The 26,080-nt window shown below is 39.4% G+C and overlaps 1 protein-coding gene across 7 annotated transcripts in view; it reads right to left on the reverse strand.

Moving 5' to 3' along the window:
* The window catches only part of sdk2b (sidekick cell adhesion molecule 2b), a 378,479-nt gene that overhangs the window by 195,871 nt on the left and 156,528 nt on the right, over nt 1-26,080 (reverse strand). The window lies entirely within an intron of this gene.

Here is a 26,080-nt window from a genome sequence, read left to right on the forward strand (position 1 = left end):
CTGGCACTGGACAGCCTTGTGCATTGTGTGTCAGTGTGTGGGCATGGCTTTGTGTCTGCAAATGCCAGCAGCTGTTGTCTTCACACCAATTTTCCCCACTCTCCCACAGACCCACCTGTACAGAAATATGAAGTCCAGGCCGGAGCTGGCAACGGGCACATTAATACTTTTTTTTTTTCACATTTGCACTCGTCAGCACACAAGTGCTGGCTGAGAAACATTTATCTTCAAAGAGTCCTTAAACAACCACCGTGCTAAACTTAATCAAAGACATCGCAGACAATAGAAGAACAATAAAACAGCGGCCCTTTCAGCGTTCATCCAGGGCATATATCCCCGTTGCCCCGAGGGTTACAGCACTCTGCTTCACAAGTCAGCAATTTTTCAAAGTAATATCTCCGCTTTGTGTCCCACCTCCGCCTTCACATCCAGTGAATCAGGTGATGCTGGAGTATGGAACAATTCATTCAACTCTGGGATGTCTCCTACCATAGACTTATGTGTTAAATTGAAATAAGAGCTGAACTGGTGGGCTGCAAATGAATAGGTGGGTAAAATGGGAGTTAAGGGTTACTGCACAGTTAGTCTGTTGGATAGGCCTCCCTGTGCCTCGCTGCCTTGTCTAGGGAAAGGCATGCCTGCTCTGCAATATATTAGATTGTTTTGAATATAATGTTACTGATATTCGAATCTTCAACTTTTCTATCCACACTAGTGTTGTGGCTCTTTGGATGGCAATCATGGTCATCATGGTCATGGTCAACCACTTTGGTCTAGACAGACTAATCTTAACAAATATTTGATTTAGTTTGGATTGGATATCCATGGTGCCCAGACGACAAATACTTAAGACACTGGCGATCCTCTGACTTTTCATGTAGCTCCGCCACAAAGTTGACATTTTGGATTTTTGGTGGAATGTCAGAACAACTATTGGAGGGATTGCCATGGACTTTTCTATAGATATTAATACCAAGACAACAAGTCCTTGTGTGTTTGCAGCTAGCACCAGCTGTAGGTCAGAGTTTCAGTTTGTTCAATACTTTGATTTATGGCTAAAATACCTACAAAACCTATGACAGCTGTACTTTGTGTTTAGTGTGTAAGACCCAGGGTATATATTATACCTACAAAACATCTTCAATGACATCTACATTAGCATTTAGCCTTTACATGCATAAAATTCTCCTTTTTTGCCTTCATTCCAAAAAAGAAAATAATCACAGCAACCTTGAATTTTTACCACAAAAATCTTAGCAGTCTATTGCTGAGTCCAAGTGGGCATTTCTGCCAAATTTGAAAAGATTACCTCAAAGCAATCTTGAGATATCGCTCTCAGGTTTTACGGACATTTGGACGGACAGAAAATTTTAAAAACCATAATGCCTCCAGCCTCTATCACTGGCATGAAGGCATAAAAATGCTTAATTCAGAAGAAAGCCTAATTCGGATTACCCAACCTGAATATGCTGTTTACATGACTGGTACCAAGTAAGCAATATTACACGAGAGGGTGTGCTTTAACGTCATTTGCTCCTTGTTGTATGATTCAGAATACTGTCATATTTAGAATATTAGTGGAATATTCTTGTGCATGTTAATGTAGTCATTACTTATCTTAAAAAAGGAACCAAGTAGGTGTATCAGAAGTAATTTCAGTGGCTATATCTGCTTGGTGTCGGTGCATGGCCAGACTGATCCATCTCTTCCTATTTTGTTGATAACAGCTAAGATGGAGCATGGAAAGTGGGAGAGGAAAGGCACAGAGGGACTGTAGGAGGGAGCACAGGAGGGTGCAGGAGGGAAAGATGTCAAAAGGAAATGGGGTTGTGATGAGAGGAGAGAGGGAGATCTCCTTATTCCTTCTACTCTGTACTTTATACTGTTCAAACAATAGAGTCCAGGGCTGGAGTCAGCATTAAATGCATTCGACAAATGGGTCCCTGTGGAGAGACCTGTAGGTGTCCAAACCAAAAGTGGCTGTACATTAGGGGCCCTCTTTGTCATTCGCTCACCCTCGCCCCCCTCTCTCTTCCTCACAAACACACTTTCTCATGCACAAGAACACACACATCCACGCCCACATTGTGGCTGCTGCCAGTAAGACTTTTGCTTCGTCAGTAAACAGTTGACCGTCCTTGTCAGTAAAATGTTTATGTAGCTGGCCATAGTCCTGGCGAAGCTGGCAGAGGGAGCTGGCTCGGTAGATAAGACTACAGATGAAAGAGGAGCGTGATGATAAATAATGACACAGAGCCACCAAAGAATAATTACACGGAGAAAAAATAGAGAGAAAGTGGGGTATTTAAAGTCACCACAGGGAGATTAGCAAAGTGTGTGTTTTTAAGACTTATGGCCCCGTGCCATCAGAAGAGACTGATACACATCTGGGCTTGCTGCTGCTCAAACAGATCTCACCCGCCCAGACAGCAGAATGAGCGAGTGTACATGCTGCAAGGTCAACTCACTGTGGAGGCATTTTAGATGATCGTGCAGAAAATGTGAATATATTCTACCCTAATACCTACACACTCAAACAGCCTGTCCTTTGCATCTTAAAGGTTCTCTATTCAACTTTGTACCAGTATTTATCTTTTATTTTGCCAACAGGTTATAACATTACTTAAAAACTGTAACTTTTCCGGACTTTCTCGTTTGCCTATAATGCCTTGTGGACTGACTTCTTTGTAAAGGATCAGTGCCAAACTTTTCTTGGACAATCCAAAGGATGTGACCATGCAAGTTCCCGAGTGTCTTATTGCCTCTTTTCAACTTGCTGCAGCTTTAAAGTTGTGCAACAGTAACGTTACATCTTTGTTTCCAATATGCCAAATAAAATGGTAGAATAAAAATAAAATATAAGACAAAAAACAACATCAGAATACCCATAAATATTCGATAACAACAGAAGTATTTCATATCTGAAAAGCCAATGAAACCGAAACCTAAGCTAAGAAATAAAGTCCATTAACTTTAACAAACGACACACAAAACTACAGAGAGCACACCTGCTGTTACCATTACACACAGAGAAGGCCACTTACACAGCATACCTCGTAGCAACGCGAATTTAGCCAGAGCATCAACTGCCCCGAACTTAGCTTTCAATCTTTATTGTTGCATTAAGTGAGGCGTCAGCTCACTGTACTAGCTACCTAATTCTTATCCGGTCTGAAAAACAATTAATCCAACAAATCAAGTGTCCCATATCATAGTTTTAGTGCCTACCAATGCTTTTAAGAAACTCTAACATTAGAGAAAGTGCTCACATTGTTATATTGTGGTTTTAGCTGGCTAATGTTATTATTAACGCTAGCTCACTTGCTGATGCCGACAAATTACCAGCTAACTAATTAAACAAAATACTGTCTTGGTAGACAAAGGTGATTAAATTCATCCAGACTCCAGGGCTGATCACACTTTTAAATTGGCTATCTTGCCACTTGCAAATGACTTTATCAGCTAATGTTACGAAACAACCAATGCCAAATCAATGGAGTGGAGCTTAGTTGCTCGTCTGCTAATGTTATTGCTAGCAAAATACTTTTGGAGTCGATATGTTAAACGAAATAAAGGAAGATTGCAGATCTAAATATGATTGAAATTTATTTTTCAACCTTTTATCAACATGATGACAGTCAAAAACAGCGTGTATGTCAGTATTTGGCCGACCCCAGGCGTTCACTGCTATGGATTGTAACAGAAAAGGTGCCACTATTAACAAGGATTTTCTTAAAGTTACAAAGAGAACCTTTCAGTCTGTCTAATGCTCTAATCTTTCATCTTCTTTCATTTTTTGTCCCTCCACAAGAGCCCTGTCCAGCAGGCCGGACCCTTCCTGGCATTGTTTGAGATGATAAAGTGACAAAAGGATGGACAAGCAACAAATCTGTTGTAATCTCTCCCCACACTGTCATTATATCCCCAGCTCACTAATCGCTCCATCTCCGCAGTGCTCCATCCTGCCATCGCAGCATTTCATCTTTATTCCCTCCAACAGTCACCAGTTTTGTTTTGTTCTTCCTACAGCGGAGACTTTAGAGAGAAAACAACACGTTGAGGACAAGGAGAAAGCACATCCTGCAAAGTCAATAACCACACAGTCCTTTTTTAAATGGCTGCATTTAATTATAGGCTATTAGTTCTAACACTGGCTCTCAGTTACCTACATTGATGGGAACTTTGCTGTAATTTTGGCACCAGTTTATGGACACTGCACTGCAGTTTGCCAACTGAGAGAAAGCCAGAAGTTCTCCAAATCTCTCTCTTATAATTACAACTAGGAGGCTGACCTGAAATCTTTTCCTACTTAGCTGCTCATATTCAAGAGAGTTTCACCAAAGTTGTATCTTCCCACATCTCTCTCTGACCCAGTTTAGACCTGCTACCAACATGCTTCTTGTGTGATCTATTCACAAAAATATCGATACATATCAATTCTGAATATTTGAAACTGTTTCAATACTTATTTACCACAGTACTGATACATATCAACAACTGCATTTCCAAAATTATTATTGCATGTTGACTATTCTACATATCTGAAATTACATTATAACTTATTTTTATTGCCATTATGTCATGAATTTAATTTTGACTACCAGCACTTCTAATTCATTTCTCACTTGTCAAATTGTTAATTCTTGAAATAAACTATTAATTTCCTACTGGAAATGTTCATTGCAGATATCCGTATCTCAGCTAGTCAATTTTACTACTGAATTTTATTCAGACTCAGTTACAAATTATCTACAATCCAATTTTTAATGTGTCATAATTCCAAGTCGACATATCCATAAAGGAATTTTGATTAGCTGCATTTCTGGCTGAAATGTTCATGTATCAGTACATGAACATTTTAGTATATGTAATTGTTCTTACATTACAGATATCATAATTCAATTCTAAATATCCAAAATTATATTCAGAATAGTCAAAATTACATTATAAATATGTTGTTTTGGATCTCTATAGTCAAAAAGCAATCCCTGATGTCTACTATTGATATTACTGCCACTGATCCAGGTGTGAACGGCGATGTGTCTCAGCTGTCAGCTTTTGTTCTGATCACTAAAATGCATATTAATACCAAGTTCAAACAGTCTCTCTGTCTTCTATCTTGGCCCTCCAACACTCAGGATACTCTCTCTCTCCCTCCCTCCCTCCTACACTTTTCTCAGACTCAGCCATCTTCTCCTAGAAAGCTGATCTGTCGTTGCTCCAGGTTGTGGCTGTTGCAAATCCATTACATCAGATAAGAAAGGGGACAGAAATCTGATGCTGCTTTAGATCCCTGTGGGGTTGACAGAGAGGAGCAGATGAAAAATGGGGGATTACTCCACTCTCTCCTTATTAAGTCCCCACAGAAGGAGGTCCGCCGCAGCCATATGTCCTGTCATCAACTCCTATTGTAATCTGATTGAAATGTGTTGGGTGTAGACATGGCACGAGGGGGTAAATATCCTCAAAACAATCCCCTCCCCCTTTTCCCGGAGGTCTCAATCTCAGTCGACAACAAGCCAAATCCAAAATGAGACAAGAGGAGTGGCATGGCGCCAGGTCGGTGGTAAGCCTCACATTTGTCAGGCCCCACAGTGAGCAAAAGGCCACTCAGCCAACTAATAATCCCCTATTTGAATAATGGCTGTTATTCTATTTCACTCCCAGCTTCTCTCCATTTAGGCTGGTTGTAATTTCCTCTCTTATCTATGGCTGAGCTCCCACAACTTATGAGAGTTCAATCTGCATCTCTCTGCAGACCAATTGAATGCAAAGTGAGAGCGATCGTAGATCATTTCTCCCCTTCCTACACCTTGCCGTCACTGTCTCTCTCTCTTTCGTTGTCTCCTCCTCTGCCTCCCCCTTCTGCTGGCTGTCACCCTGAATGCTCAGCCGCCCCACCCTCCCCACACCAGCCACCTTGCATTGTCACAGCAGACATTTAAGGTGGAGGCCCCTGAGATGAAACGATGCAAGTAGTCAGGCTACATTACCCTTTTCTCCATTTCCATTTAGCTTGCACAACATAATCTTTGTTGACGCTGCTTGGACAGACAGAGGAGGACGAGGGGAGGAAGGACGGGGGGGTAAAAGAAAGTAGTGCACAGCAGAAGACACAGTGAAAAACCCGATAGCTTAACCCTTTGAAACCCAAGCAAATTGGCTTGATTTCTTTCTAAAATATACCAAGCAGTGACAAGTTATGGGATAAAAGAAAATTAATAAATAAGTTGAAGTTTAGCAAAAAATAAAAAAATAAAAAGGTAGAAAAAAAAACAAAAACAAACAACCCCCCAACATAAATAAATAATATAGATACAATATACAGAATCTAGATAAAATAGATGATAACATCCTCAAGTTTCCTTCAATGATCTCAAATTTGTAAGTTTTGTTCCAGATTTTTATTCCACATTGTTAAGTTTCATTTTATATAATCAGTGTTTCAATCCATTGAAGAGTTTCATTTAGTTCTATTTATTATTATAATATAAAGGATCGATCAAACATAATTACTGCTTGGTAATACTTATCTTGCATTACAAATACTTGATATATCAGAAACACTGTAACAGTCTTTTGAACTTGTACTTCTTGATGAAAACAATACGGATTTAAAAAAAAATCAACCTTCCCTCTCTTAAAACTTTGCTGAAAAAAGTGCTGGATGCAAAGAGTAGCCTGCCGCCAGAGGATACACAGAAAAGTTCATCTGCCACCATTACGATAACAACAGCTGCACCAGCCCGAAACACATGACAGAGACTCGCAGCCACGGTCAGAAATGCTTCCAAGACGCGTGGTGCTAATGGGATTTGAGGCGACACTGCACAACAGCTACGCTTACAACCTGGAACAGTGTGTAACTCTCTTCACAGGTCTTGGAGAGAGGAGCACAAGTAATCTCTCTTTATTTTCCCTCCTGGGAGGAACGACTGACTTCCACAAAACAAACAAAACAAAGTCATACTCAGTAGCTCACTTGAGTCCCATCTCATTCAGCCAATGATTAAAAAGAGTTTAACTTAATAAAAAGTTTCACATTTCCATGCTTGAATCTGCTTCTGCTTACCAAACACTACACAACCAACGATTATTTGGATTGTCGAAAAATCTGTCGATTATTTTCTCGATTAATCAATTAGTTGATTGGTCTATAAAATGTCAGAAAATGGTGTTTCCAAAACCTAAGATGACGTCCTAGAATGTCTTGTTTCGTCCACAAGTCAAAGATATTTAGTTCATTGTCACAGAGGAAAAAAATCTAAAAATATTCACATTTAAGGAGCAGGAATCAGAGGATTTGACTTTTTTCCTTATTCAAAAAAATAAATAAATAAAAAATACTCCAACTGATTCACGGATTATTAAATTAGCTGGCCAAAAATGTAATAGTTGGCAACTAATCGATTAATCGTAGCAGCTACGATATGATTTGTGAACTAACTCAATTATTAGCCAATTAGTCGTGTGACAATTACTTATTTTCTTGCAACAATAAAGAAGACAACACTTTTTGTTATCATGATCATCTCATTTTTGGCAGTTTATCTAGTGCAACAATTGTAAATTAACTGAAATTAGTAAATAATAGTGATGGTAACAGTAAAATAGTAATTGATTTACTATTTCTGCAATAGACGCATTACTCCTACTACCAAAATTATCGTCACATGACAACACAACAAGGAAATATTTACCTATATTTATATCCCAGCACACCTGTGCAGGATCACAACGGCATGACTAAGGCCAATGTGCTTTTTTCCTGTTTTTCTAAACTTGTAGGTAAACCACGTGTAGGTAAACTGGTTCCTTTTTGGCTCTGTTTTTTTTTTTTCCACACAGCACCTTGTTTTACCGCCATTAAACTTAAACACTGAGCACGTCAGTCTCCATTCATTTTTTCACCTTTAAAATTATGTTTGGTGGCTAAAATGCATTTTGATGCTGAGCCCCATCAACAGCAGTACACTGCTTAGCTTCCATGTCGGACTCCTGGTGGCACGCCGATTCCCATCGACTGTATGTAATATACTGACATGACTATGAGTAACTCATACAACCTCACTTCAAAAATCAGAACTATCCCTTTAAGGATGCTTGATGTAAATATTTTTAGTTCAGTCATTATCACCTTTACTTGACTCTTAACAACCAGTTGTTGAGGCTTGCTGGAGGTCGCATGTATCACTGTCAAATATTGCAGCTGGTTTATATATAGCTCACTGGGTTCACTGGAGGACACGTCACAACAGCGTCTCTGCTCACTGGGCCAGCTGTTTAGCAAAGCTGTGTCTCAGTAGTTAGTGAGACGTTAAAATATCGAGCCAGCTGTGAGCAGTGCTTCTTTCCAAAGTCTTTTTCTTGGTCCCTCTCAGACTGTTCTATTTTAGGACAAAGTTGTCACAATAGTTTAATTGAGATAAAAACTTTAGAGCAGTTAAGTTCATTAAGCGCTCTCCTCCCCTCTCTCTATTGGTCAGAGTTGACATAATCGTTATTGAGACACTGAACCACGTCCCACCCACTGCTTACCTCTCCGTCACCTTTCCTTCCTAACAATTATTCGTCAGAGTTGACACAAAGGTTACCGAGACATTAAGGGAGTGGAGCAAACATCGATGTTCGTTAACGTGTAGGAGACAAATGATGCTGTTTGGGGGAACGGTTGAGTGAGCTCAGCTGGGTTCGTTAACATTTTGTCACTGTTGTTAAACGCATCACGCCTATCTTTCCCAGTCCACAACAACCTCACAGCAAAGAAATTCAGAGCTTTCATCACACTCAGACCAAACCTGGCGATGTTGGTGACACACTCCACCTGTTAGAGTCCAAAAACACCCTTTAGAAATGTATATTCAGAGGTGGGAAGGTTATTTTTGAAATGCATTAGGTTACAGACAACTAGTTGTCCTTTTAAAAATGCAGTAAATAATGTAAATTTTGTAATCACTTCATCAAAATAATGTAACTTAATGCATTTTATTACTTTTGAAGCTGGAAATGTCTGGAAATAGACAAAAGAAGGCGTTCCTGACAAGTGAAAAAATGCAAAGCAATAGAACAAATGTTTTATTTTACAGGTGAACTTTTTACCAAAAAGAATGTATTTATATGTAACACCTTGTAATCACCTGTAATTTGATTAGTAACTGAAATAAACTACATATATTCTCAGTTTCTTACTATAACTGATTCAACTGCATTTATTTTGAATTTTTTTGTGTGATTGTTACAAATTTAAAAAAAATATCTACACTACATTATTATTATTATAATTTTCATTTTACATTAATATACTGATCATCCATTACCTGCAATCTGACATGCATGTTCTTACTTTTACCCCAGAACCAAGCCCAGAAATAAAATAAAGACAAATTACCACCCCATAACCCCTTTTTTTCGAGGGTTTGATGCAGAAATCGTTGGTGGAGAACAAAACTGAGCAAAAACAGAGTATGAATATTAGAAGACATCCGCTAGGTGAGCAGAAACACAACTCAGAACAAATGCTAATTTAGCTTCAACTCTGCAGGATGTGTAAACAGGCAACTGTTTGCTACCACAATTTTCACAGCTGGTTCTGTGACCCCAAAGTGGCCAAAAACAGAAAGCAATTACTACTGATTTAATTCCCAGCAACCAGCTAAATATGTACAAACCACTGCTTAATTCAGTGAGTTCAGCCCTGCTGTCTGGAGCAGTTGCTTTCCATATTGGGGGTCAGGATGCAAGATGATTAAAAAGATTGGAAAGAACACAACAGACAAAGTTTTTTTTTCTTTTGAATGTCAAGTCTTTGCTTTTTCTTTGCAGAGTTTCACTTCTTCAGAGCTCTAAAAACTATTAGAGAGAAACCATCTGAGAAGGGAACATCACCCGCTGGTTGATTTGCTCACATCTTACAGATATGCATCCCGTGAGGAGGGGTAACAAGCACGCTTTCTTCCGAGTTAAAAAACTTGGCAAACAATGATCTAGAGGGTGTCAAAGCCATTCTGTGATGCGACTAACTGAAGCAGAAACAGATGAGACGCTCTGAGAAAAAGGTGGTTGCAACAAGAGATAAATTTCAATATTTCATTAAAAAATCTCTTTGAATGTATTGAACATCACAGATTGAAGGTGCACGACATAATAAATCTGAGGGTGCACTTTTCCTTTCAGGTGTACAGGTGCGGCATAGTAAGGTGATGTGGATAAAGGCTTGAAATAAATGTAGAGTATGGTAAAAGGCCTGTCGCCTCGCACTCTTTGCACGAGCTGAAGTTCGCAGACTGCTGGGCTTGCATTTTATCAGCATCATGCACTGGCTGCTTTTATGTGAGTTATTGAATTTTTTCTTTTTCTGTGTGCGAACAAGTCAAGAGAGCCGACTCAGCAAATGCAGTACGTGACCCCCAGTTTGATTGAGGACTTCTTTTTTTAAATACTGGAAGGGGAAACAAGAGAGGTCCACACCTCGGGTACCGATTTGCTTCCAGTGAAATGTCTTTATGTCTACACAGCATGTACCTTTGACTGTCCTGCCCGACCAGTCAGGGGTCCAGGGCAGTACTGTTGCGGTTGGACAGCAAAGAGAGCAAAATGATAGGGCTGAGGAGAGCTGGATAGAGAGGTGAGAGGACACCTCAGAGGGAGGCGAGTGAGGGAGATGAGACAGGAAGCAAAGAGGCCGAGGTCAAAAGCTCCAATAACCGCCTGCGATTTGTGTAGCTGTTTATGCTGCTTGCTCTAATTGCTAAATGGCAAAAATTCATTATCATTGCAATCATTAGTCATATTGTGTGTGTCTGTGTGTGTGTGTTTTCACTGGTGTGGGTATCCTGAAGTAACAGCAGGCATGCTGACATCTGTTATTGCTTAGAAAAAAACTGCGATATCTTAAAGTCAAGGAAGCAGGTCACTGGACTGACAGCCCATAATTTCAGCAGACAGAAAATCAGAGAAGAAATAATAAAATGTGTTTCTTACCTGTTTGTGTGTCCATCAGCGAGCGGCAGCAGGAGAGCAAGAGAGAAAGAAAAAGAAAACGTTAGAATAATCTGAACATTATCATGTCAAAGCAGATTAAAGCTGGGGTAGGCAGTTTTTTTTTTTTTTTGGCGTCATTTAGTAAAAATTATATGATAAACATTTTGGAGAAGAAGGCAAAAATGAAGCCAAAATATCCCAGGTACCGCAACTGCCATCCGACATCTATCAGATCAATCGCACCATTGATCGTGAGCACACCAACAGGCACGCACAGCTGTCAGTCATGAAGTCAAACCTCCTTTTTAACAGCATCAAATAACAAATTAAAAACAAACATCAGAAAAAGGAACACTTGATCAAACATCAGTGTGATCAGAACTACCTTCGTTCCTATCGGGTTTTTTTACAAATACAGATGTGCGTGCATGTCTCTTCAGATAGTGAAAGCCTGATTTAATGGGGAAGAGTCCTAAAAAAGCATTTGGACTGTCTCATTGGTAGTCTGATAAGATCGAGAGAGCAGGGCAAGCAGGGGCTGAGCAAACATGCAACTGTACAATGAAATAAGATTAAATAAATTGATGTATGGGAAACGCTGGGTTAATCTGAAACCTGTGCATACACCCATAGTCATCTGGTGGGAGGGGCTTAGGACAGAGAAAGGACAGCTACAGGAGGATGGTGCGTGTTCTTTATTAAATAGGCTACAACATTTCAAGCTCAGATTGGCTCTTTATCAGGTACGGAGGCATCCAGGTTCACACCACATTTTTATTTTCTTACCAGCAATCATTCTCTTAGAGTACGTACTACAATTCTGGATATATACATAATTTTGCAAATATCACCCAAAACAAAGGAGAAAACTAAAATAGCACACTGAATTTTGCTTCCGGTAAGCTTTACTCGAGCTGTGTTTCATCTCAGTGTGAGTCCAGAGTGTGTTCCCTGAGTGCTATAAAGACTGGCAAGGAACCACATTAAAACTGGGACCCGTATTCAGTTTGGTGAATTCCTTTATTTTAAAGTTAATTAATAATTGCAATCTGAAAAGTCTCCAAAGCAGTGATTCATGGGTAATAATTTGAGGCTGCAGGGATGCGCTTAACTGGCTTCGACTTGGTGGGGATTTGGCACCCACACTCAAGCATGACAACACTAGTGAATGGGATTAAAATAAAGTGTGATGATCACAGGCTGCGTAATATTGTCCCTATAGCCTTTAGCTGAGACAAAGCTGCTACAATGATTTAACACATACATATTGGTTGTACATGACAACCTTTATGGTCTTATTTTACAGCAATAATCACTTTATTTGCTCGGGAATGAAGTACATTTGGTTCCATAAAGGAGAGAATTGTGTGAGAGGTCTGTGCTTTGCCTGCAGGTTTCATAGCCTAGCAGACCTTGAAATGGAAGACATTGATATTCCAATAGCCACCCACTGTGTTCCAGGCCAACAAGGTGTAAAACGACCCATCAAGTGAAAACCGCAACACTTTGGACCAACTCACACTGTGAATAACAATCTCTGCAGCCAAATAAGGACTTTAAAGGGATACTTCGGGTTTTATGAAGTGGGGTTGTTCGGGGCACTTATGCATAGTCAGTGCGGTACAGTATATATTTTTCTGGACAGGTTTGAAAGAGCAGGCTAAAGTCCAACAAGGAAGCTAAACACTACACTGCCAGGGAGGGGGGTCGGCAACAAAACGTATTTTAGCCATCTTAAAAAGTCCAACACGTTCTTATCCCAAGTCGTCACATATTGCCACTTTGCAGTGGACTTCTGTCTACATGTTACGCTTATTTAAGGTATCCTTTGCTTCTGCTATTTAATTTTAGGATGCTGCTACTGTTATGTCAACACAAGCTCGTGGTGGGATGATGCTGCACGTGGTTATGTTTAGGCAACAAAACCCCATGGCAACCAACGTGGGACCATAACAAACGCACATGCTAGCACGGACGGTTAGGACTCTGGCATGAAAGTTCAGGGTTTGTTGGATCAATCCACTCCTTCATGCCCTATGGGGACCTGCATGCTTCTTCGATAATGTTGTTACCAACAGCGTTTTAACCCTACGCTGCCCAGCTGTGTATTGACAGGTTCCATCCAGCCACCTTCTTAACTGATGCCGCCCATCCCAGTGTTTTTTTTTTCATAACCAAGACCATGACGGGCCACCATAGTCTCAGTGGAGCTGGACTGTTAATCAAGAGCGGTATTAAAACACAGTTGGGTTATCTATAGCACAGTAGAAGCAGAGATGTCCAGCAGAACGTCAGGCACGTTAAAAGTGAAACTAAATTGTTTATTCTGCTGTGGGCCTAAAACCCTCTTTTACTTACAAAAATCTGCAAATATCTCCTCTCATCTGTTGATCTGATCAGCTGTGAATATATCAACAGATCAATTATCCACCACACGAGTGACATTCAGCTGCAAAGGAGATGAAAAGAACTCATTGCATAATGCATTCACGGACCCGCAAAAACGGCTGATATTAAAGTGGGACCACAGATTAGCAGTCTCAGCCGTCAAAGCGGTCAAAGGCACCAGCCTGCATTGATAAAAACATTAACTTTACCTCACAACACACAGGAGATGCTAGTCTACTTGTGACTTGATTGTTTAGTTGCTTGTAAATGTGTAACTTTTGGGGCAAAATGTGATTTCCACAGCAGTATGTGGGTTTATATGTGGCAATGACATCTTGCAGAAAAAAAAAAAAATGTCTAAAATTTACATACTTTGACTTGAATGATTGGACTTGAATGCATACACAACACTGCTGGAAAGCTACAGAATGATATAAAACCTTCAAAAAGGAACAAAAAATAATGGGTCTGCCCTTCAATCAGCACTGCTACCATTAAAGCTTATATATTCGTACGTGGAGAAGATATTCTTTTGTCCTCAGATAATCTATGTCAGTGTTGTGTGTTTGCCAGCGTACAAAGACTTTGATCTGATATCAGCTCGACTGCCTCCTGATAGTGCAGGGAGAGAAAGAGAGCTATCAGGGAGAGTTATTTGAGCGCGCTGCCTTGGCAGTGGACGTGGGCTGGCTATCTGGAGGACATCTCGGTGATCTATGAAGGGGACGCTTCGACCTGGGGAAAGCCAATTTTCAGCCATTTTCCACAATGCGGAGCTCCAAGACGAATGTGGTTGTGGAGTGACACTCTATAGAGGAGTTAGATGAACTTTTTTTGGATCGGAAGAGGTCAGTGATTATCTGGCTGATCTGGGACGCCTCCTAACTCACCGGGACGGGTGAAAGGAGACGATGAGGGACGGGGAGGGGAAGAATCATGAAGAGGCAGGGATATACAGAATCGCCATTGACTTTTAAGATCTCCAACTATGTGTTTTATATTGGCAACTTTAAAGGGACAATTCTGATTTTTTTTGAGGTGGGGTTATATGAAGTGTTTATCCATAGTCAGGGTATTACATACAGAAGAGGACAGTCTGCAAGACCCCAGTTTAGAGAAGCAGGCTGTAGTTTGACATAGAAGCCAAGCAAGCTACTGCTGTGGATGGGAACCAGCAACAAAATGTATTTTCTAAAAACAGAGTCCCACCTAAAAAAAAGCTATATTCTTAAGCTATATTCTCCTACCTTAATTTCAGACACTAATTTCCAGCAGGAAAATAAAGTCGTTATTGCGCTTTCTTATTAGCCAGAGTCATTTTTGAGCTTAAATGACTGTTTCTCTCAAGTGAGTCTGGTGGCTTTGACAAGATCATAGAGATGGGGAACTGAAGCCGTTAATGGCATTCAATATAACATCCAATCAAACTCATATTTTTTTAGGTGGGACTTTTTCAGCCCGTTTTTATTTCAAAGTCGTCAAATGCCGCCTCTTTTGCAGTGCTTTTGCAGCTGGATAGAACATGCTGCGTCTGCATGATACGCTGCTGGATGGCGTAAGGCTGAAACACTTCTGGCAAAGATGTAATATAAGGACCACAATAGGGCAGGCGGGAGGGGCAGTGGACGAATTGAACAAACCCTGGACTTTCACGCTGGAGTCCAGTGTTCCTTTCCCGTTTGAATGTGATGTTTTTTGTTTTCTACAGCTTACTATGTGTCTGTCTTGCCTAAACCTAACCATCTGTGCCACCATGTGCATTTGTGAACAAACAAGTGTTTGTATGTTTAAGTCCCATGTTTGTGCTTTTGTTGCCTAAATATAACCACGTGCAGCGTAATCCCACCATTATGCTTGTGTTGACATCAGGGTAGCAGCATCCTGAAACGTAAATAGCAGACGTAGACGAATACAGAGAATAAGTGTAATACATAGACACGAAAATCCACTACAAAGCGGCAATATGCAACAACTTGGGATAAGAACATTTTGGCTCCTCTCATTTAATACAATTATCCACCCTGCGATTGAAACTGCTGCTGAGAAAAAGAAGTCCCGAGCTCTGCCTGTGCTGTGTTCAAGGACCCAGAGCAACAGAATGACAAGAAAGGGAGCTTCTTAAATGTGTCTAAATCTAAATGAAAAGAATAAATATAGTTTTTAGATTGTCTGTCGAACAGAACAAGTTCAAGACGCATCCTTGGTGTATTGTTCATCATTTTATTGCACATTACATTACATTTATGTCAAATCCTTGATGCAAAAAAAACAATTGTATTTCTTCGACGAGAAGTTCTGAACTGTGCAAAAAGCAGAAAAAAAAACCTTAAGGTAGTTTGTAGGTGGAGGGTGGCGATGTCCCCTCTTGTCTTTCTTATCTGCCCTTGCTACTTCTGTTTCCCTTCCTGTACACTGGCCTTTACACACACTCACACCTTTTCCAGTCATCATTATCTCCACAGACGGACTACTTGCAGGTGTTGTGCATTATCTGTGGAGCAGCTTTAGATGAGGAAGCGTGTTTTTTTTTGCGTTTTTTTTTTCTGTCCTCTTGCAGGACACTCTCTTTTTGGCACCCAGCCAGTTTGTGTGTGTGTGTGTGTGTGTGTGTGTGTTGGTATGTCTAAGTGTGTCCTGCCCTGTGCAGCCATGAGGGACGGATGTAGCAGCTCTCCGCTAACTGATAACAAGCCAATCTAGCAGAATGGACAGAAGGACAAACAGGAGGACTGGAGAACAAAGAATAGAGGGCAAGAAAGGAGACAGTCCAGGAAAGACGGAGAGGAAAGAGATAACTGTAAGGGGACAATTGACATCGGTCATGTGGCTTCTCCTTCTCCTCTGTGCTTTCTGAGAGTCGAACAGTGTGACTGACCCATGTCTATTCCGCTTGTCTGATTCTTCTCTCCCACTGTTTAGCTCTCTCTCTCCAATTTTCTTTCAGCTTCTCTGATGGCCCCTATTTTTTTTTCTCTCTCTCTCTCTCTTCTCTTTCTCTCTGTCAGTCTCCCTCTGAAGGACAATTGGTCTCATTCAATATGAGGAACTGGAGGCAAATCAAACTTTGCTGCATAAGTGGGTACGGCGAGGGAGGGAGGGGAGGATGAGATGCAAAGGGAATTGAAATCGACTGGCACTCAATGTCAGAATGCCAATCTGGATCAGTGTCATACTGTATAGGAAATGAGAGCTGCTTTAATAAGGGCACAACTCTATTCAACTATTGAGATGAACAGACTCACATTTGTTCACGTTTTAACAAACCCCTGCGAGAACTGACATGGATGCACGGAGGTGTACGGGAGCAAACATGCACGGTTCTGCGTGCTCTACAACCTTAGATTAAAGCGCAACATGGCTTCAGACGCGTGGCCTTTAGATGAAATGCCGTGTGAACTATGACTGTGTTTGCTGACATGCAGAACGGGGGGGTGTAATTGACCAGTTATAGCCACTGGGAGAGGTTAATTGAGGCGTTCCCTCTTGTGAAGGTGGGGGAGTTTCAATTAATGCTGTGAAGGTTGCCGTCAGAGACGAAGCCACAGGAACACCAAGTCCATTAAAGGTGTAATTAACACCGGCATTCAGCTGGCTGCTAATAGACTTCATTATGTCGAGAACCTACAAAGGCAAGGTGAAACAAGGGCTGTATAGAGTGTATACACAGACTCTAGTTTACATGCTAGATCACTTTGTAGTACAACCACAGTTTGTAGATCCAAGGACAATGTATCAAAAATATGTCAAACAGTGAGTGCTGAACACCTGAATGCCAGATATTTCCTGAACTGAATAATAACATTTAGACAAATTTAAACACTGATGCAACTGAAAGGTTTGGCTCACAATACACAATACAGCGATGACTCCCTAAAGACAACTAATTTTGTTGTTTGTCATGAACAGTGGCCTGCAGCTTGGCATCAAACTCACCTACGTGTGATGCCATCCAACTTTTGAATGTGTGAAACTTGTGTATCACATTGGTATTCAAAAAGCAAATTTTCAAACAATACCGAACCCTGATATGGTACATACATACTGTGTGTTAATCCTAAAGTATGTGTCCTCTAACATTCGTCTTTTTTCAACAACAATCTGTTTTCTCACCCGGTTTTCAACAGGTTTGCCATACAATCCATTAGTGACTAAACTGGATGTGATAATTAAATTTTTGCAAAAAATAAATTGGTAGACAGAGGTCAATACACAAACTCTTTCTTTTTCCATTACAGCTCGGTATTTTTCCCTCCAGCCACCACTGCCGCAGTAGTGCACAACAAAGCTGCAACAAGTAATGATATAAGTAAAGATTCTCCCTCCGGCTTGCAATAAAAGAGCCAAAGGTTACCTTCCACGAAGAAATATAACTGCATTTCATGCACTAAGTGACTTGTCCCTATAAAAGAGTTATGTATTTACAATCCCCCTTTTTATGGGCCGGGGTTTGGCCGGGTGGGAAATGTGGCTTGAAAGGCGCTGGGGTTAACGGCACCTCAGACTTCTAGAGCTGTTGGATGACACTGCAGAGCTGCTATTGGTCATGGCCGAAGCGCCTGATCATGTCTGTCCGAGGCAAAACGGCTCCCTGAAGGTAAAACCACTTACAGGAGCCGGGACGATTAGGCTTCATTTTATAGCACTGTTCCATGGTGTGGCTGCCTGGCCCAGGACCAGATTTACTCTGCCTCGGGGACGGAAATAAACTTGAGTCTATATGACGGCTGAAGGAAGTAATGAAATGGCAGTCCCATGAGAGACACAAATCCACATACTGTAGGTATTCCCAAGTGTTATAGTCTGAATCAAAGGCGGCTGTCTGGCAGGCACGGCTCAGAACTCTGACAGCCTGACTAAAGATTTTCACAAGCCATAGCTGCTGGAAATTCTTAAGACATCTGAGAGAAAAGCTGAGGGGGAGCAGGCGAGAGTATTCAACACACAGACGGAGGATATATTTCATTTTGTGCGAGATGTGGATTTTTGAATCACAGTTAAAATATACAAAATCAGACTTTATGCCTAACTGTGTGGGCTTGGTAATAGCCCGGCTGCCAATTAAACGTGGCGAGGGTAAATTGACACTCCAGTAAGGTGGGAATATCAATTTTCATTCTGTTATTCTCGAGGGAACAAGTAAACATCTGCCTGTATTTGTGTGTATATGTGTGATTGTTTATCCCAAAGCAGAAACTAATGTAGGCCAATATTTTCTCCTGTATCACATATTCCAGCTGTTAAACTCACCCAGTAATAACCGTCAATGTATTGGCTTAAAAAGAAGTATTTCACTGCTGGAAAGATGAAAGAAAGTTCACATGATTTGAGACGTTTAAAGCTGCTAACTATTAACTAGTACAGACGAAAAGGCGGCAAAACATACTTTCATTTTATAGTTTTAGTAGGGCTGGGCTATATGGCTTTAAAATAATATGAACGATTTCTTTAGGCTTTATCATAATACACAGTATATATTTCAATAGTTTGAAATCTCCGCTAAACTACTGTAAACTACTAAAATACAAAATTATTAAATGAAATCCAATAAAATGTTACATAAACTACTATTATGATAAAGTTTAATAATATACTCTTATAATGTTGAATAAAGTGAAGTATAAAGTTAAATAAAGCACTGTTACAGGGAAGTTAAATTGTTAAATTGTTAAAATTAAATAAATCAAAGTGGAACCCACTGCGCTTTTATTTTGAAGGACGGGGCACGTCTAGGGCCGTTGTGATGTTTTGCGACAAAATAAACAATATTGCATGACAAAAATTGATAGATGCTTTTTGTTATCGTCAGACGACATATTTTGTCATACTGCACAGCTTACATAACCTTTGATACGAGCCACAACTTAATCGTAGGCGAGCCTTACAGATACACTCCAGCACATGAACAAATAACGCTTTCTTCTACCAATAAATCCATCTGACTTTCTGAGCATTTTTTTGTCGAAACAGCAGAAATCCAACAAAAGAAAGTTGAAATATTGCAAGTTTTTACATTTGCAAGAGGTGGAAACGCTAAAAGCTAAATGTGACAAAGTGCGATGGAAACAGACTGCGAATAGTACATAAAATAAGTAACATATACACGCACTAATGCTTCAGAAACTGTTTTTTGTTTTTATTAAAAGGGGCCACTGTAATTACTGAGGCTACAGTTAAACCACTTTATTTTTTAATGCTACATCAACACTTCTGCTAAAGACTTTCAGGTTCTGTCCTTTGTTGATACGTATCTGTCTGCATTAGCTGGCCAAGGACAGATTGCAGGACTTTTCAATAAATTAATTTATCAATTCTGATGATAATGGCACAGAATGCACCTGCTGCACCAGCCCACAGAGACTGAACACTTCACACAACAGGATGCAAGTCATTTCAGGTCTTTAAATGAGTGTCGGAATAATAAACAATATAAAGACGTCTCAAGACACACAGATTCACAGACTCTCTGGATGGAGAGCAGAGGAGGTGACGTGGAAAGAGGGGAAAAGGGAAAAGTTGAAGGCGAGTGAAGGCATGAACAAGCCGAGTCATTGGCCTGCTCTGCTTTTTAAATCCTTCTTTTCACATGACAGCCGGTTATATTTGAGCACATTAAATGTTTGAGTTCCGGAGAAACGTGTCAGTTCTGAGCATTTCTCGCAGAGCCACATTAAATGTGAGGAAATTGGGGAAATGAGAGAGAAAGTGGGCGGTGGGGCTGAGGTCACTGCCAAACAGGACGATGGTCGATACGCTTTTTGACAAGAGCACTGACTGGAAAAGGGAGAAAAGTGCAGACAGGGAGGACAAATTACAGGAATTTCAGAGCTAAAAGGATAATATCTGTCAAATTTGGAAATGTCATTACTGACATGAAAGAGAAGCAACGCATCTAGAGCACAGATACTCAACATGCCAACTTTTACAAAATGCAGCCCCATGCATGTTTCTAAGATTTTAGGATGTTTGTAGGAATCAAGGACATTTCTAGGATTTTAGGAACTTTCTCTAATTTTAGGAAGTTTCAAGGATTTTAGGACATTTCTCGGATTTTAGGAACTTTCTCTAATTTTTAGGACATTTTGAGGATTTTAGGATATTTCTCCAATTTTAGGAAGTTTCAAGGATTTTAGGACATTTCTCTGATTTTGGGATGTTTTTCCAGTTTTAGGATGATTTTAGGTTTAATGTTCTTTAGTTTCAAGGATTTGGGGACTTTCGTCAAATTTTCCGATAATTCTTGGATTTTAGAACATATTAAGGATTTTAGGACATTTCTAGGATTTTAAGATGTTTCAAGGATTTTAGGACAATTCTAGGATTTTTGAAAATTTCAAGGATTTATGAAATTGTCTTTGTTATTGGAACATTTCTAGGATTTTAGGACATTTCAAGGATTTGAGCATGTTTCTAGGATTTGGGATATTTCTTGGATTTTAGTAAGTTTCTGGGACTTGAGGATGTTTCTAAGATTTCAGGACATTTCTCAGATTTTAGGACATTTCTAGGATTTAAGGACATTAGGGGCTTGATGGGGGATCCGCCACTGGCACTTTTTTGGCACTTGCTTTTTTTTGCCAGATTTTGCCTGCGTGCCGTAAGTTTTATAATAATTAATAATTAATTATCGCTGATCTACAGACTTAAAAAACAGTCTAACATTCTGTACTTACTTCTGTAAATAATTACTTACAAAAATACAGCAAATGAAGAATTTCTTTCATAGAATTTTTCTTTGAGATTTACAGCCAAGTAAAACATGTCTGCATCTTTACTCAGAACCTCAAATTTGCCCACCATCCTGTAACAGAGTGACATAACCGGGACAGCGAGAGGCACTGGAGATTGTGCACTCTGTGCTCCACATTCCCAGACCTCCATTGATTTTTCGGATATGCCATGTGGTAGTACAGGCTACAGTAACGTGAGCCAGGGACACACTCCACCCAGGCCCCATCCACCATCAGTAATGACTGCTATGTTGCTGTTTTCAAATACTGGGCTGAGGGGTGAACAGGGGGAAAAAAATTGATCCCCATATTGATACTCAAAGCTAATGACTGTGTCAGTGTGTCACATCCAGCTCTGGTGACTTTTCATTTGATGTTTTCTGTTCTAAAGACCTTATAACACAGTTTTAGAAACAGACTCTGATAGTGCTGCTTCAATAATGGGTCGATAGTAATCTGATAGAGGAGATAGGGCTGAGGTGATACTGTTACAATTCAGAGAGGCTCATATCACTGGATATAAACAGATGCTGCAGGTGTGTCATTCATTTACACTGATGGAGCCAAGGCTGAGTGAGTATCTAAGTAATGACTGGATGCCCCAACAGTGGAAGAAAAAGCTTTATAATTAACACAATTTAAATTCTGAAAGTTTATTTTTGTTTTGTTTTTTACAACCAATGAGGCAGTAGTAAGCAACCCAATCACCAGGAAATATGTTGGGATTGCATATTTCTGCAAACAGCAAATACATTCACTTGCACACTATTATGCAGCCTTTACGTTGAAACTGTACACTGAAACTTTTCATTGAAATGTCACATTTTAACAACACTATTCCAGCTGGAAACAGAACAATAGATTTATTTTTAAAAAAATGGTTTTCGCTAAACCAGGAGTAAATGCATCAATGTCTCAGTGGGAAAACAACCACTTTTCATAGCACTATCCCAGCAAAAAAAGCCATGCCGTCTCCGTCTAAAACACGGCTTAGATTAAGGCACAAAAACCACTTGGTTATGGTCGCGTTTTGGTTAAAAATACCTGATTTTAGTGGCGTTATCCCAGCAGGAAACACAGCAATGTCTCAGTGAAAAGCACTTTTTGGGCACAACGCTTGCAGGATATGCAGCAATGTTTCAGTAAAAGAAAAACTTCATTTCGTTGTATTATAACAGCTGGAAACTCAGGGATATCGCGGTAAAAACAACCACTTTTGGTGGCACAGTCACAGGAGGAAACTCAGCAATTTCTGAGCAATGTAAGCTCAGCAACGTAAAAAAAAAACCTTTTTTGAGGAAGGAAACTTATCAAACAATTGGTGAAAAATGACAAAAAATCCAACATGTTTGTGGAACTATCTGGATAGCAACCCAGTGAAAATCAGCTACTTTTTGTAGCTAAAAAGCCACTGGAAAAACTGATGAGTGCTAAAACACTGTCTTGTTGTTTATTAGTCTTTAAGAGTGGTCTGCAGCTTGGCAGACGGTGACATGCCATCCAGTATCCCCTCCACCCTCGTATGACAGTCTGCTCATATACTGCGTCACTTTAAACACATTATAATATGTATGAAACCAACACATATAACATATCTGTAGTTTGCAGAAATGTATAATGCCAACATTTTCTTCTGATGACTGGGCTGAGAAAAAGCCACACCAATGCACCAACACAGATACAGCCTGAATGTTGAGATTAATACTTTGCTCAAATGAGCTTGAAATTTTTCATGATTCTTTCATTGTGAACTTAATTATATTTTACAAGGGATGAAATCCTCTGTTCACAGCAGTCTTTCCACATGAAGGGAAAATATTTGGGCTTCTCAATTCCCCTGCCATGTGTACCCCGTTCTGCATGCGCAAGCTTCATCTAATATTTGAAGTTATTACAAATTAATTTCATATACTTTGGAGCGGAGGCTGCCCATTCTGGACGGCAGTGGAACCGATTGGAAATTTTCATTATTCTCATCACTGGCCAGCACGGACTGGCATCCAAGACAGCAGACGCTTTCAAGAGGGCGACTTTACTGGTGACAGGGAAAAATAAGTTAAAAATAAGAATGACCGTCATGTAGGAGATAAGAACAGATACCAAGAAAGAACTAGGAGATAAAGAACACAGGGATACGATGCAGATTCTGGTTAATTCATCTAGTACATTGTATCATACGCAGTAAGACATTTTTAAGACCAAATATAACAAATTATGATTGGGCTTTGGACAAATCATTCACAAGTAGATAATTGCAGGATTTCAATCATATTTGCTGGTTTTGCAAAGATGGATTTATCGAGAGTCGGGCTTCAACAAAGTCTGACAAAACTGTGAAAACTGCTCCTCCAAACACAAGGATAGTCATGCTTAACCCTTTGAAACCCTGATTGACATCAGTTTATTTGTGATGCATTCAGATGCCTTTTACAAGTTATTTAACTCTTGAAACCTAAGAAAATTAGTTTGATTGCTTTCAAAGACAAGAAAAAAAGCAATGAGCAACTTGCAACTTCCCAAAATTGTGAGAAAGTAGTAAATTGTAATTGTATTTAGTTTAATTTTTTATTATCTATTTTTATTTATTCAGTTCTATTTTCTAGCTATTTACCTTAAACTTTATTGCACAGCAGCTATATATTATGTTTTTTGTTTTTTGAATGATTGTTATTTTTTACTGCAATCATTCTCTCAGAACTTAGATAAAATAGGAATCATAAAAAAGATAGGTGGATGTTTATTTGCAAAAAATATCTTTAGGAAGTGAAAGTCACATTGAATTCCCAGGGAATGCTCACCGTGGGTAATTATAAAGATCAGTACACTTTAAGTGACAGTTAAAGGAATGGGACATTTTTGTTAAAATCAAAATATGTAAAATTAATGTTGGAAAATATACTGTATGCAAAATGTATTGGTGGAAAACAACCTGCAAGCATTCTCCTTACTGCAGGAGAAAATTAAGTTACCTGGTAACTGACACAAATTGTTAAAGAGCGAAACCCAAACCTCTGCAGTCTTTCAGTCAATCATCCATTTATTCCTCAGTGATGTGACCTTTCTTTGCTCTTTGCCCCTGCAGGTATCAAGGTTGACATCAGTTAAACACCCTACACCGACACACTCTGACCTCAGGGTGCACCTAATAACCAATAATCCCTCCATCACCCAAGGCTCACCATTGATTTCCATCCCATATCTGAACACAGCTTAGATCTGACTAGTGACCATTTACAGACCAGGTCATACTTTACTCACTGAGCTGAGAATTTTATGAATAGTGAATCTGAGTTGCGGGTTAGTTACTCTAAGTAGCCTCCAGCCCGAAAGCTGACCTTTACTGGTCTAAGATGGATGCCTGAGGCAGGATAAGAGGCCCTTAGGGTTGGAGGAGACAGGAATGACAGCTCCAATCTTTAGCTTTGCCTTCCCACTTGCATGCCGTCCAAACCATAGTCTGCCTGCATTATACTTTCATTTGGACAAAGTGCACCGTTTTAACATCACAGCCAGGAAATGAGAACTGATGTATGAAATAAAAACGGGTAACACTGAAGTACGCATCTAATAATGTCTCACATTTTCTTGATATTGATGTGAGAATCCAGCCAATGATGCAATCATGACATGCAAGTGTGATTTTCCTTTTATTTGAGAGTGCTGTTGCATTATGAGTGGTCCCAGATTCAGATTACACTACAAGTGTGAAAAAAAATCTCAGCAAAGGGAGGCTGAAATTCACAGATTCAAATGTTGACTAATAAAGAGGACTGTACAACTAGGGACGGGAATTAATTAATAAGATTGTTTTGACCCCAGTATTGACCATTATTGATTACTGTTTAACTTTCTGTGTGGAAAGAAAATAGGCCAACACAGGTTTTATGAAAAAACTCAACTGTTTTCATTATCTCTGAACAGATGAAATGAGAGAATATTTGCACAGCGTTAGTTTTCATGTAGGTTTTCTTTGTCAAAGAAACAATCTGCTAATTCAGGGGAACTATCACCACCGCTGTATTAAATGCATGGTTGCAAGATAAAAATTCTAATTTAATTATCTACATAAACCTTTTAAGTTACAAACATAATTCTGATGAGTAATTGATGAGTTTGAGCTGCATTTTATGTGTCATAGGTGTGATACATATAAAAATTATTATTATTATTATTAAAAACAACAGCAACAATATAATAATAATAATAATAATAATAATAATAATAATAATAATAATAATAATAATAATAATAATAATAATAATAATAAATATAAACAAACTACTATGGGTTAACCCTTTAAAACTATTTTTTTAACTATTTTTTACCTTGCTCTTACAATTTTTTTTCTAATTCTATCAATTTCTTTCAATATTGCCTTTTTTCCATTGTATTTGGAAGAAATTGCAGCAACTGCTCAGTGTTCAAAGGTTTAAATACTGGTGAAAGGCGCCTGAAAGCAGAGCAAGAAAAGTGATGTTGCATCAGGTTTTCAGGGGATAAACTCCACCTTTTCAAAGCTATAACCTTATTTTATTTTTTTTTTACTTAAATACTTAAAGTTACTTTTTTACTTAAATGCGTGGATTCAACTATCCTAAACTTCACTATATCAATATTTTTTTCAATTCATTTGTCCTTTCCATTTACATGGGAGAGGCAGAATATTAGAAACACGTCTGAATGAAATGCACTCCAACAGAACACCATCACTCACTATGAACTCAGTGCTAACCCATAAAACTGAATTAACACCTCTGTGACAGTGTCAAAAACCCTGAACATTATAGGTGTCGTAAAAGTAGAGTTTACAACTGGCTGAACAGTTGTATTGGGTTCTAATAGATTGTCCTGCTGTACCTTATAATGTGGCCACTGAGTGTGCATGTATTGAGCAATACAAAAGCTGTGTTGCTTAAAATGCTGCTGTTTTCACGCAATGCTCTGTTGTCTATAAATTATTGCATTGTGTGTTTTGTTTTGCAGTT

The sequence above is a fragment of the Plectropomus leopardus genome, chromosome 19 (assembly GCF_026936395.1).
Source record: "Plectropomus leopardus strain MGB_pleo_1.0 chromosome 19, ASM2693639v1, whole genome shotgun sequence".
NCBI classification, from domain to species: domain Eukaryota; kingdom Metazoa; phylum Chordata; class Actinopteri; order Perciformes; family Serranidae; genus Plectropomus; species Plectropomus leopardus.